A 14,701-nucleotide genomic window follows, 5' to 3' on the forward strand; every position below is an offset into this window, starting at 1 on the left:
GAGCACTCCTAGAAACATATGGTTTCCCTAACAATCATCATTTTTAACAATAACCTCTTCAACAGGCAGCTAGGTGGCACAGTGAGTAGAGCACCAGCCCTAGAGTCAGGAGGACCTGAGTTTAAATATGACTTCACACACTTGACACACTTACTAGCTGTGTGACCTTGGGCAAGTCACTTGACCACAATTACCCTGTCTCACCACTTCCAAAAAAGAAAAAAAAGAAAATAGGAGTCAGAAAAAAAATACTTGATTCAAACTCAACCTCAGGATTGGAGATATATAATTCTGGATAAATCACCCACTGTCTCTGAACCTCAGTTTTTTCACGTGAAATTATGATAATTGTACCATCTTCCTCACAGGGTATGAGAATGTGTAAATCAAATAAGATTGTATATTTAAAGTGCTTTGCACTTTATGCTTCTGAAGTGTTATGAATATAAGGGTGTGTCGCATTTGACTTCATTTACTCACAGTGAATGATAATTCCCTTTCATATTTAGGTGGATCATTTTGAACTTTATAAAAGATATAAAACTTTAAGTAGGTTCATTTTCACCTTATAGAGGTTGTGAAGCTTTGAGTATCTCATTTACATATGAAAAGGCCAGGAAAGCAGCTAAACCTCAGTCAAGACAAAGAACTTGGAATTAACTGGAAGGGTATTAGATTATTTTTAACTTGTTCTCCTGTCCACTTATTTGCATCGAATAGGGGGAAAGACTTAGAAAATTAAAGACTAGAAAAGTAAGCCTGGAGTTTTGGCTGATTATTAAGCAGATGGTCGTTACTTGGTTCTGGATTGGCCTACAAAAATGAAATTTTAGAAAATGTATTGTATAGGTATCAAAACTTGGGGCAAGGGTTTTCACAGAAGAATTCCAGACCAGCAAGGGAATTACCTTGCTGAGATGACCTGGTGTCAGAGAGGTGACAGTCCTCATAGCTGAGAACGAAAGCAAGCTAAACTCCTTCCAGGTAGGCTTCTGCCAATCCTAGGGTAAGGTATTCTGTTCTTTTTGGAAAAGTTTAGCAGCATATCAGCCAAAGATTAAGGCCAATTCAAATAGAGCCATGAAGGACGTGCATTAAAGGAAGAACCCAGCTTTTTGTGACATGCATGGAAGATTCAAGGAGCTGGAAAAGAGAGATCTCAAAAAGCCACGTGGAGCTAGGAAAGAGGAAGCAGAAGCATAAGAAGTTACTATGAGGGGGAGACCAGGACTTCTACGTTGTTCATTCTTTTGAGTCACATCTGACTCTTCATGATTTCAACTGAGGTTTTTATGACGAAGATACTGGAGTTGTTTGCTATTTCCTTCTCCAGCTCATTATACAGATGAGGAAACTGAGGCCAACAGGGTTAAGTGACTTGCTTAGAGTCCCACTGCTAGGAAGTATCTGAGGCCAGATTTGAATTCATGAAAATGAATCTTCCTGACTTCAGGCCAGTGCTCTATCCACTGGACCACCTAGCTGCCCTAGCTGCCTTATAGCAATAGTCAGTATTCATTTATTAAGTGCCTACTATGTGCCAAGTACTCTGCTAAGCCCTGGGGAAATAAGCACAGAGAGACAGTCCATGCCCTCAAAGACTTTACAATCTAATGGGGAAAGACAAAATGCAAAAGGGGTAGGCAAGAGGGCAGGGTAAGGTACCTGACTAGGGGGCATGATGGAGAAGTCAATCAGAGAGGTTTAAAAGTAATGCAGCTAGGTGAGGACTAAGGAGATGTCTGAGCTGTGACTCTCTACTTAATTGGTGGTTTGCAGTTCATAGCACCATCATCCAAACAGAGAAGCAGAGGGTAGCACTTGATATGGTGTGCCGAAGCTGCTGAGATCTTATAGGATGATGAGATTACCCTAATAAGGAGCTAGCACTGTCCAGACTCCAAGAGTGAGAGTTCATAGAGCATAAAGAATATTGAGTGTGATTAGTACTGTGACAGAAGCTATGCTGTGGAAACCTGCCCATATTAAGGACACCAAGGCACTAATTCTGCTCATCCTTTCACTCTGAACTAAATAAGGGAAGCCTGAGGTCCTACATCTGGGAACTGAGAAAGTCTATTTACATTTCTTTGTTTTAATCATTTACCATTTTCTTTATAAACTCTGTTAACCACAAAGTTTTTCCAAGTTTGGGGGAACTTACTGAAATTACAACTGGGAGGAGAAAAGTGAGGAAGGAACTTCCCCAGAGAAGGGGGAAAGATATATTTAACAGTGGCATGTTTCATCAGAGTACTGTCACTGCCTAGAGGTTGGAAACAAAAATATAATTGAAAATTACAAATTCTTTAGTAATTGTGTGTCACAATATAAAATAAAAGGGTTGGTACTCTCCTTCCTTCTTTGTCCTAAACAGAAAGGCTAGAGACTTGTTAACCATCCACTGCCCATTTCCACCCATCTCCTCATGGTTTGTGTGGTCAGAATAAGCAGAAACAAACAAAATAAAACAAAACCACTGCAGGTCCCATATCAATTGGGCTATTTTGGGGGTTTCTAATGTTACATCAAAAAGACTCATAAATTTGCCCTTAATTATATGTATGTATACATATACATACACACACATATACATACATATATACATATACATAAATACATTGTATGTATATATGCATACATGTATGTATGCATACATACATGCATATATGTATAATAGACTAGGGAGTATTCTAGAACAGAGTTGCCCTGCCACATGCTCAAGCCATTCACATATAGATAAAAGAAAATATATATGACTGAGTCAGCCATGGATATTTGTGAGATATAAACCAGGAAGAAGAAAAAAGGACACACTACCCAACATATAACAATAAGCTCAGAAACAGTTGAGGCTGGGGAAAGTAAGAGTAATTCAAATTCCACATTCCCAACAAGGCATCTGAATCAGACTGGACTTTCAACTACATAAGTGAGACATTGCAATCAGTTTCAGCCTTCTCTGTGTCTTTCTAATCCCACCCATTGACTAATCTTCTTCTTTCCTTGGGACTGCAAGAAATCACATCCAGCCTCTGTTACCTATACAACATTGTTTCTGGTTACTTCTCTGACATATTTATTGTTTTTTCTATTTTACAGAAGAGAAAATGACCTATGTTCAGTTCCTACTATGGAAGGGGGGAGGGGTGGTAGAGAATAGAGCATGCTTCTCCTTTTAGCTCCTTTTTTTCCATCTTCATCTCAGCCCCTATGGATTCAATTCTATTGTTTATATCTGGAAATAAATATTTGCATAGGGAAATGAGCAAAAACTCAAAATCCCAGAAGTCTATAAGGATCTAGGCTACTTACAGTGAACCTTGCCTCTCCTTCCAAACTTTCTTCAAGAGAACTGTTACAAAAGTTGTATCCAATTTCCAGTGTAGACAGAGTATTTATACTGGGTGGTCTACCTAGGCAAGGAGTCTGTGATCAGGGGATGAAGGGTCAAACAGAAATGACAATAAATACTCAACACTCCATCCCATTCCTAATACTGGCAACTGTCAGGGGTTATCGTTAAAGAAACTAGAAAAGGCTGGATGGAAAATAATAGTTGTCTCTAGTCATGAAAGGTCTATCAGGCAGAAGGAGAATAATTCTTTGCCTGACCCCAAAAGGTGGAACTAGGAACAAAGGATAGAATCAATCAATCACTGAGTTGAGAATTTATGAGGTACAAACTAATTTCCATTTACTATGCTAGGTGCAGAGAATATAGTCAGTCAAGAAGCATGTGTTAAGCACTGTACTGGCAAGCAAAGTGGGACTTCCTGCTGTTTTTTTTTCCTTTTGCAGTGCATCTCAGCTCTAAGACAATCAAGTGCCTTTGACTGAGTCTTGCCTTTGTTTGAATCAAGAGTCTTTGATTAAATCAAGAGTCTTTGATGACCTGCTTAAGTCAAAGAAAAGCCTAAGTAATATGAGTTTGAGTCACATGGCTGGAAGTCCTCTGACCCTGAAGAAGTGTATGGGTGTGTGTGTGTGTGTGTGTGTGTGTGTGTGTGTGTGTGTGTGTATACATATATTCAAAAGGATTGATGTTTCCTTTAAAAGTCAGGAATTTAGCTGAGACTCGAAAGAAGTCAAGAAAATCAGGAATAATAAAATACACAAATTTATATATACAAAATTTTATATATAAAAGTTTTATATATATAATTTTTTATATACAAAATATACTTTGAAATAGAGAAGTCACAGATGAGGATACTCACTACCAATAGAGGTCAGCACTTCCTCCGCAAAAGGAAGGGTAATAGAGAGCTGCCTAGAGTACCAAGAGATTGTGAACAGCCCAGGTCATATAGCTGTCATGTCAGAGGCTAGACCTAAACCCAGATCTTCCTGGATTGGTTATCCACAATATTGCATGAGAAGATAAATAATGGGTGCTGCCTAAGTACTTTGTGATGGTTTTATTTATTCATACCTATAATGACACGCTTGTGATGTTGAAGAGGGTAGGGCAGATAGAATCTATGAATATATTTTTTATCCTGAACATTTTTCTTTAGGAGAACCTACAGAAGCAACACCTCTCTAGACCCCCTTATGACTCACAGTGTGAAACTGAAATTCATCTTGGCCATGATTAATAGGCATCCGACAGTTTTAGGTGCTTACTGGCATTACACAAGTAAGTTGAACTCATTGAACAGAATTGATGGCAAAGGAGTAACTTCATACACCTAAGGAGAACTAGAAAATGATAGTCAATCTTCCTAGATTTCAAGAAATTTGCTGCAAGGCAGTATCTATATCAACTGGTGTCAATTCTGATCCATTATCAAGCAATGTCAGTGCACGTCTATTCTTCTTGCAATAGTTTTTGAAGGAAATAATTCCTACTATGGTGTTAAGTCCATAGCCTGGTTACTTCTGTCAGATAGTCATAAAAATTCAGCCTTCCCTGTCCTCAGTACCTTAATTCTAGGATTCATTCTAGTTATACATTAACAACTCAAAACAATTTTCCAAGCAATCAGAACAGAGGCAAATGATATCTACTCCTACTTCCTACCATATTTCGAGAAGAAAACCCTATTGGTCCAATGAAAGGACTTGTTTATGACTTTTAGAACAGTGATCTTCCTGCTACTCTGTTTCTTACCATTAAAGGAAGGAATGTGCTTCTGAAATCTGAGCAAATGGAAGAATTAAAATAAGACACAAAGTTACCAGATTAAAAAGTAATTCCATCTGAAATATTCAATGACTCTGTAAGTCTAAAAGTCATAGGCTTCTCTTTTTATGCCTCTCTATACCTGTCCAACCTCAAAGGGTAAATAAGAGTGAAAGAAGCATTTAAAATATTCCCTAAAGGAATATCCATGACCTCTAACACTTTAAACTTCTTTCCAATGTCTTTTGTGGTATTAAGAATAAAAAGCAATTAGTTTACTTCTTTTGACCTAGCCTAGAAAACTATACCTACTTTGCGATTTTCAGTGTGGTTTTTATTCTAATAGGAAAACCATGGAATCACACAAGGCATAATATCTTGTTGGTTTCACTTGATTATGAAATCATCTCTTCAAACACCTACATAAAAGGCACAAGGGAGGAGGAAGGGAGGAGAGCACCCTTCCTGAAGGGTGATTCATCAGATCCTTTTTGGTGTCAGATATTATTACCACTCCCAACAGTTTTAGATGCTGCATTATAAATTGATTGTTCATAAATTCAAATTAATAGACTGTTCCTTCCTATTTCAGTAAGGGAAAAAAATCAGTTGTATGATTCAGAAATACCCAAAAAGTTAAATTCCCTCCTCCAGCCCAAAAATACAATTCTGTTGTATATTATCACAAAACCCAAAAATGACTACTTTGATAATCTCTATCTGAATGTAAAAGTATGGAGAATGAAGACAGAAAAAACAAATTCAGAAGAGAAAAAAGGACCCTATAAGATTATTCTGATTGAACAGAAAAATTCCACTTTACTGGTCACCCTGCTCTCAGAATACACATATTATTTATTGGCTTATGAGTATCCTAACCATGCTTCCTTTCGTACATTAGGAAAAGGGAGTATAAGATTTCCTCATTGTATTTATCCTATTTGTGGATCATGAATGTCTGTCTAATATTTATTAGATGTTTTGAATCTGGTACTAAGGAAATCCTGAAGAGAAGCTAGTCTTTATTTCCAAACATGGCATTGGGAGTGGAATTAGAAATTTGAGGATGTCTCTCACCTAATGGATGAATAGTGTTTCTGTAAATAAGGAAGTCCCAAATGTGTTTCATTTGAGAAAGAAACTTCATATAAGTGAGAAAAAGTGGCCTTTTTTAGCCAGACCACACATTTATCTTTTTTGATTGAAACTGATTGTCTCTTTCCTATAGTAGATGAAAGTTGTATTTTGATTCTATAGTGAAAGTAGTTATTTCTGCTACTTCATTCTTGTCTTCTTTATCAATATTGGTCTGTGAGTGCATGGAGATGAAATCAGTCATCTAAAGTTCTTTAGGCAGGTATTTATCTACCAAATTACACTGGCAAAGGAATCTTTAAATGATTTGTCAATTGTCCTTTGTCATATTCAGTCATGTGAATTGGTCACAGAACAATGCTAATTTTCCTTTTTCACAATGTCTTATTAAAATGTATTGACAAAACATATGGAATTTGATTGGCCAAATTAATACACAGTGGAGTTCTGTGTTTTGGAGAATAAAGTGCCCTATTTTCTGATGTTATTCCTCTTATCCCTTCCTAACAGACAAGCATAAGATAGATAGATAGATAGATAGACAGATAGACAGACAGATAGATAGATAGATATAGATGTAGATAAAGATAAAGAAAAAATTTTTATATTTTCAACTTACTTCCTTGGTGGGGGAAGAACAGATAAGGTGAAACTAAAGCTTTTTTTCATATCCAATTTTGATCCTATACCCATGGTGGAGACTTGGAAGGTATTAGGAAGTGTGTGTGTTTTTTTTTTAATATAAAGGGCTGCTAAATATTCAAAAGCCCCATTGGGTGCTTTGTGATGCCATGAATTATCTAACTTTTATCCAGAAAGAGCCTTTTGGCCACCATATTTTTGTCATTTACTCCTAAGCAATGCAGCTGAAAGAATATGTGACATAAATAACAGACATTTGAAACACTGTGGCAAATGAAGTAGATCATTCAATAAATGTTTGCCAAATATTTAGAAAGGAAGCGGTATGCAGAAAGAGCATGAATAGCTTCATTAAGAAGAGGTTATGTCAGATTAACCTCATTTTCTTTTTTAGCAGATTTGCTAAGGCAGAAAATAAAGAGAATGCCATGGTGACAATTTGCCTATTATTTATAACAAAAACTTTTAATAAAATATATCTCATTCAGTTATTGTGACAAAGATTTAACTCCAGAACATGATTTTGGAGATTAAATGAAACTACAATAATACAGATTCAGAACAGTTGGATGGCTGGACTTAAATAGTAGTTGCTAAATGTTTTTTGTTAGTAAGCCAGGATTTGGAGGAGCAAGAGATAAATACTAAACCCCTATGTAGTTGAAGAATTTTATCAATAACTTGGATAAAGACATAGATGACATGATCAAAATTACAAATGGCACAAAGGTTGGAGGGATAACTAACGTAATACTGGTGGCAGTCAGGATCAAAAAAGATCTTGAAAGGCTAGAGCATTAAGCTGAATCTAATAAAATCAAAGTCAATAGGGAAAATGTAAAGTATTACACTTACAAACCCTTAAAATTCGCTTTCACATGTATAAGACAGGGGAGAAATGACTTGAAGATCTGCCGGGGGGGGAGTTAAATGCATTTTGAGCTTAAAATAATTTTAAAAAGCAATAAAATATTGGGTTTATTAAGAGAGGAATAATAATTAACAGTGACAATAATAGCAATAGCAGTGCTAGTAAGAATTCTAACAATACTACTTCTACTACTACTGATTAATAATAATAATTAACATTTATATAACACTTGCTATATGCCGAGCATTGTGCTAAGTGCTTTATGATTATATCTCATTCGATCCTCATGATAACTCTGGGAGATAGATGCTGTTATTATCCTCTTTTATCAATGTGGAAACTGAGGCAAATAGCAGTTAAGTGACTTGCCCAAGTTCACTCAGCTAGTAAATGAAGTTGAATCTGATTTGAATTTGGATCTTCCTAATGGGAAGTCTGGCACTCAATCCACTGTGTCACCTAGCTGCCCCAGTTCTACAAACAGGAAGATTATAGTCTCACTCCTCAGCTTATTGTGTTGGTAAGCAAAATGGGCTCTTAGCACTCAATTCAACCAAGTGCCCTTGAAGAGTTTGGCCTTTGTTTCCTTGATTAGATTTGGGAGGCCTTGGAGTCCTGCTTGGGTCAGGGGTGGGCCTAGTTTATACATGAGTTTGAGTGACATGTTTGGGACATGAGAGGCTTTTAGAGCACGTGGGTTTAAGTCGCCTCTTTGTGACAATTTTAGGTCACATGTATGAGTTGCATGTGTGACTCACCCTTGACCCTGAAAAAGATATAAAACCAAGAGTTGGCTTTCTCTTTTTCGGAGCTCTTACCCACAGCCATGGTGGCGTGAGTGACTCTGGGCCAGACCTTGTTATGAGCTCCAGGGTTGAACCTAGATGTTGGTAACTATGAATTGTATTGGGTCTCTCTGTCGATGTTTGTAATTTGTTTGTATTTGCTCTGAAGTTCAGGGTGCTGGCTTTTTACCCTGAACTAAGTGAATGATGTCTGTATGCTGGATTAAAATAAACTTGTCAACCCCTTAACTTTGCTTTCCTTAGTGAAGCAGATCAAAAGAACCTGGGCTTTTGCAGTGTGCTGGTAGCATGCTTGTTGTTGGGCTTGTGTTGGTCTTTCACCCCCATAACAGCTGCTAGCCAGATGGTTGAAACACTTATCAATGTCCTCCTTAAACATTGGTGCCCAGACCTCATTTGAAATATTGTGTTCAGTTCTGAGCACCATAATTTAAGGATATCTAAAAGTTATTTGGTGTCCAGAGGACCATAATCATGGTGCTAATTCCTTGTCATGTGGAGATCAGTTGAAAGATATTTAGCCAGAAGGTGATAAAGAAGGTTCAGGGGAGATAGTATAGCTCTATTCAAGTATTTGAAGAGCTCTCATTTGAAGGAAGGAGAAAAAGATCAGGAACACTGGAAAGAAAGTGAATAACACCAATTTAGGCTTAATTTAAAAAACATCCTTTCTACTCATTAGAGCTTTACAAATGTAGAATTGTCTTGAGAGATTGCATCTTTTCAAATAGAGCCTAGATGACCAATAGTTGGGTATTCTAGAATGGGTGTGTGTGTGTGTGTGTGTGTGTGTGTAAGATTAAACAAACTGAAGTTGCTTGGGATTCTCAAAGTTCTGTAATTTCATGAAACATATGATGTTTTCCAGTTCCATAAGGAAAACTAAAGTTAAACAAAATTGAGCAGCTAGCAAATGAAATAAAATTGTCTTTTTTTTTTCTTTTTCATTCTTTTCTTTCTTTGTGTCCCTTAATTTCTTACATCACCCCACCTCTACACAGAAGTCTTTCAGGATCAAAAGCCTTGATAACTTTGGTACCACTCCTTCCCCTGTATATGGTGTAGTTTTATTTGTAAAATTATATTTTGGATTGGTTCATTATTAGACAAATAGATGTACCTTCCCCCATACAAATTCACACACATATATGTATATATATATATATATATACACAAATACATACATGCATTCATACATATATGTATGCATGTATAGAGGTATGCCTGGAGATAAACATGTTTACTCTGAGAAACAAAATACAATCTAGTTTGAATGTTTCTAAAATTGCAATTTCATGCCTTACTTTTCTAGGAGAAATTATAGGAATTCTCATTTGGCAAATGACAAGGAAGAAAAACATCTAAAGAAAGGAATCAAATAGGAAACATATATTTGCTTTGTAATCATCTGCTTGGCAATGGAATTTATTGGGGTGAAGAAACCAGATAAAGCAACTATGTTATTTGAAGATTTCAAAGGGTTTATCCAATTTGGATAAATATGTCCATAGAGAAGGTGTTAGTTCACTGGGTACTTTAGAAGATTATTGCAGAGGAGACTTTCAGAGATAGATGATGTCAATATCATGGGAGAGAAAGCAGTTTTCATATACTATGACATCTTAGGACCCTCTAAAAGTAGAATATTGTTACTCTCTGGCCTGAGATAATGCGATAGTGATGCAACTATCTATCTATGTATCTATGTCACTATCTATCTATCTTGACATATACATATGAGTGAATACATATACATACACATATAGCCTCAAAAATATATAGCAGGATATATACATATACATACATGTGTATATGTATATGTACATACATTCTTTTTTCAGCAATCAGAAAAAAGTATTTTTTTCTATTAGACTAATAGTTTTATTAACTCCTATTTTTACACAAGAGTCATTTCCAAATATATACTTTCTTTGCCCAGAAAGCTATCCTATAGAAAAGAAATTTTGAAAAGAAGCTGGGGGAAATGGTTCAGTGGAGTTATATCAAAATATCAAATATGCCCAAGACTTTATGCAATATTCCCAAACCATGGTTCCCCACCTCTGCAAAGATCTGATGGAAGCGAATGGGGTTAAGATCAGTTATTATAATTATACAGTTTCTTATTCATGAATTTTCTATTTACATTGCTGTAATATATATATATATGTATATATATATATATATATGTATATACATATATAAATATGTGTGTGTGTGTGTATTCCGCCTAGTTTTGCTTCTTTTGTTCTACATCAGTCCTTGAAAGTGTTCCTATGGATGCAAGAGATAGGGAGAGGTGGAGCCAAGATGGAGGAGTAGAGAGCCACTTAGCCATTTTTTTTCCAAATTCCCCCTCCAATCAACTTTAAAATAATACTTCAGATAAAATTCTGGAATGGCAGAACATAAACAGCATCGCAAAGATCATACACTATGACCAGTTGTGATTTATAGCAGGAATGCAGGGATGAGTCAATATTAAGAAAACTATTGGGACAATTGACCATATAAATAATAAAAACAATAAAATTCCTATGATTATCTCAAAACATGCAGAACAAGCTTTTTTTGGCAATTGGGAATAAGCAACTTGCCCAGGATGACACAGCTACAGAAAAAGCTTTTGACAAAATACAAAACCCATTGCTGTTAAAAAACGCTAGAAAGCATAGGGATAAATGGAGCATTTCTTAAAATTATAAGTCATAAAAACAATAAGTAGCCATTATCTGTAATGGGGATAAACTTTTCAATAATATCAGGAGTGAATTATCATCATTATTATTCGATATTTTCTCAGAAAGTCTAGCCATATCAATAAGAGAAGAAAAAAAATCAAAGGAATGAGAATAGGCAGTAAGGGAATAAAACTCCCACTCTTTGCAGATGACATGATGGTATACTTAAAGAATCAACAAAAATTTAATCCAAATAATTAACAACTTTAGCATAATTGTTGGATGTGAAATAAACCCACATAATTCATCAGAATTTCTACACATTACCAAGAAAGTCCAGCGGCAACAGATAGAAAGATAAATTCAATTTAAAATCACTGCAGACAATGTAAAATATATGGAAGTCTAACTGCCAAAACAAAAGCAGGAATTATGTGAACAAAATTACAAAACATTCCCAAATAAACTCAGATTTAAAGAGAAATATCCACTGCTTATGGGTAGGCTGAGCCAATAAAACACTAATGACATTTCTATTACGACACTTCATCAGTGCCATACCATTCAAATTACCATGAACATTTTATAGAGCTAGGGAAAATAATTAAAATTCATCTAGAAGAACATAATGTGAAGAATATCAATGTAATCAATAAAAAATAAATGTGAAGGAAGAAAGTTTAGCAGGACCAGATCTCAAACTGTATTACCAAGACATTATCATCAAAACAATATGGTACTGGCTAAGAAACAGAGTATTAGATCAGTGAAATATGTTTGGTACGAGATATAAAAAGGAAATGGAAATAGTAATCTCATGTTTGATAAATACAAAAAGCCCAGTTTTGGGGACAAGATCTCACTATTTGACAAAGAAAGAATGGAAATCTGCAAAGCAGTTTGACAGAAATTAGGTTTAGACCAACAGCTCACATCATCTACTAAGATAAGCTCAATATGGATATACAAGATAGAAAAAAGCATGATATCAGAAGCAAATTAGGAGAGCATGGACTATATTACCTGTCAGATTTATGGATAATGGAAGAATTTATGATCAAACAAGAGATAGAGAACATTATGAAGTAGTCATTGTAATAATATATAATTTCTTCTCATGTTAACCTTTCTTTATTCTGTCTTCTAATTTGGTGTTTATCTTTGCTTTACCCAGTCAATGATGACATTATACAAACAATTGATTTGACTGTAACTTACATGCCAGTAACTAGTGATCACTTGACTAATGAGATATAATCAATACTATTTTTTATAATGATGTTTAGTGTTTTCCATTTAGATTATCATTTCACTTTCTTCTTCAAGAAATTTATTTTTTTATTTGAGTTTTCTTAGTAATTTACAAACTTTTGCTACTTTTTATCTTAAATTTGAGTAGTGTTTTACCAACTTTTTTCCATCTCTGTCATATCTACTTTCAATGGCAGTTTATCAAGTATTAAAATATATAAAATTAAAATATATAAAATATATAAAATTAAAATATATAAAATATATAAAATTAAAATATATAAAATTTCTGTATCTCTTTATCCTCTGTAATAGATTTTGGGAAACAAGCTATAACTACCTTCAGGATGGTCCCCTCTTTTTTTGCTCATGCAAGGTACTTGGCTAATTGCCCCAGTAAATTATATTTCTTATTACTTTGGGGAACATATTGAAACCAATGATGTCACATTCATGATCATAGTATTTTGAACTGGAATAGGGCTTTAGAGATCATCTAGCTCAGACTTATTAGTATTATTTTTCAGATGATATAACAGATCTAGAGAGGTACTGACTTCCCTAATATCAGTTAGATGGAAAAAGTAGTGGAGCTGGAAATCAAATGTGTGTATTTAGTGACTCCAAAAACAATATTCCTTCCATTACATACTACTGCTTCTCCTTGATGTGTTTCTCTGAGGAAAGCTTTTGTTCCATTCATTTAGTTACAATTTCTTTATCTTTTGTTCCATATTTTTTAATAATTCAATGGCATTATGAATTAGGTATAATTTGTATGGTAGTAAGAACTCACTTGTTGGTTGTTAGACAAAGGTCTTCCGTTTAGTGTACCAACAATTAAATGCTTGCAGACTAATAACATGATTATATTTTATTTTAATGTAATTTATTAATATATTTTGGGGTTTTTTGTATCCCTTACATGTCCCACTGAGATATCTTCTTTACTTCCTCTTGGAAAATCATACCTCATGAGAGATGGAGTCAATATGGTGGAGTAAAAGCAGGGACATACCTGAGCTCTCTCACAAGTTCTTTCGGAGACTTCTAAAAAAGTGGTTCTGAAAAAATTTGAGAGAAGCAAAATCCACTAGGAGACAGAGTGTGGCAGATTTCCAGTCCAGGAGAGTCTGGAAGGTCAATAGGAAGAATCTGTTACACCAGGCTGAGAGAGCACTGAGCATGTGGGACTATATCCAACCACACCAGAGTAGGAGCAGGCCCATCAGGCTGAATCACTAACAGCAGTGGTAAATACCAAGCCTCTCAGCACAGGATGGAATTCTGGTGGAGCTAGGTGAGACAGAAACATATCACCTGTGGCAATCACAGCACCTACTCCTGGGGCTATCAGCCAACAGACTAAATGTTTGAGAATCACCTTCTTGAACTTCCTGAAGCCATGATGATGGAATAACTAGAAGTGCTCTCATCCCTCACTTGTTGACCTTGAATAACTCAAAGAATACTGCCCTAGGAAAAAACCCTGGAATAGTGGAGCCAGAAGTAGGGGCACAGCAGTATTTAGCTCCGAAAGCTAGGGAGACAGGTCCCTCTTGCTGAGGTGGACCAGTGCAGAAAGGGAGACACCCCAGCAAGCCCCACCTCAGCAAATACCAGGAGTTCCTGAGCCCTAAGGGGGTAGAGCCAGAAAGCACCAACACCAGGACTCCAGATATGCCTTCACACAGCCAGGGGAATTGACAGACACCAGTGCAGACAACAGTTGAGGCCACCCATGCTGTACTGCAAATCTAGGGGAAGAGGAGACTCCAGGAGCCAGAAAACCCCTCCCCCACACATCATGCTGCTAGCTTCAGTGTAACCCAGGGGAAACTCAGAAAAGACTTCACCAGGTCCCGAACCTTGGCACTCACCAACCAGCTCCGGCTCAGCACCAGTTGAGCTACAGCATTATATAGCTTCTAGCTGATAAAACTAGAGGACACAAGACACAAAACCAGTAACCAGGCTCCTAGTTGCCAGCACAAGGAGCTTGGGACAGAAACTGGGCCCCAGAAGCAGAGATCCACTTTAAAAGCCAAGAAAAAGGCAACCACCATGAAGAAGCAGTCTAGAAAAGTAAAAAAAAACCATAGAATCTCATTATGGAGACAAGGGAGATCAAAATCCTAATTTAGAGGAGGACAACATTGACATTATACCCACATATGAAACCTCAAAATGGAACATGAACTGGTCTCAAGCCCAAAAAACAGTCCTG

The sequence above is a fragment of the Trichosurus vulpecula genome, chromosome 5, assembly GCF_011100635.1.
Source record: "Trichosurus vulpecula isolate mTriVul1 chromosome 5, mTriVul1.pri, whole genome shotgun sequence".
Classification (NCBI taxonomy): domain Eukaryota; kingdom Metazoa; phylum Chordata; class Mammalia; order Diprotodontia; family Phalangeridae; genus Trichosurus; species Trichosurus vulpecula.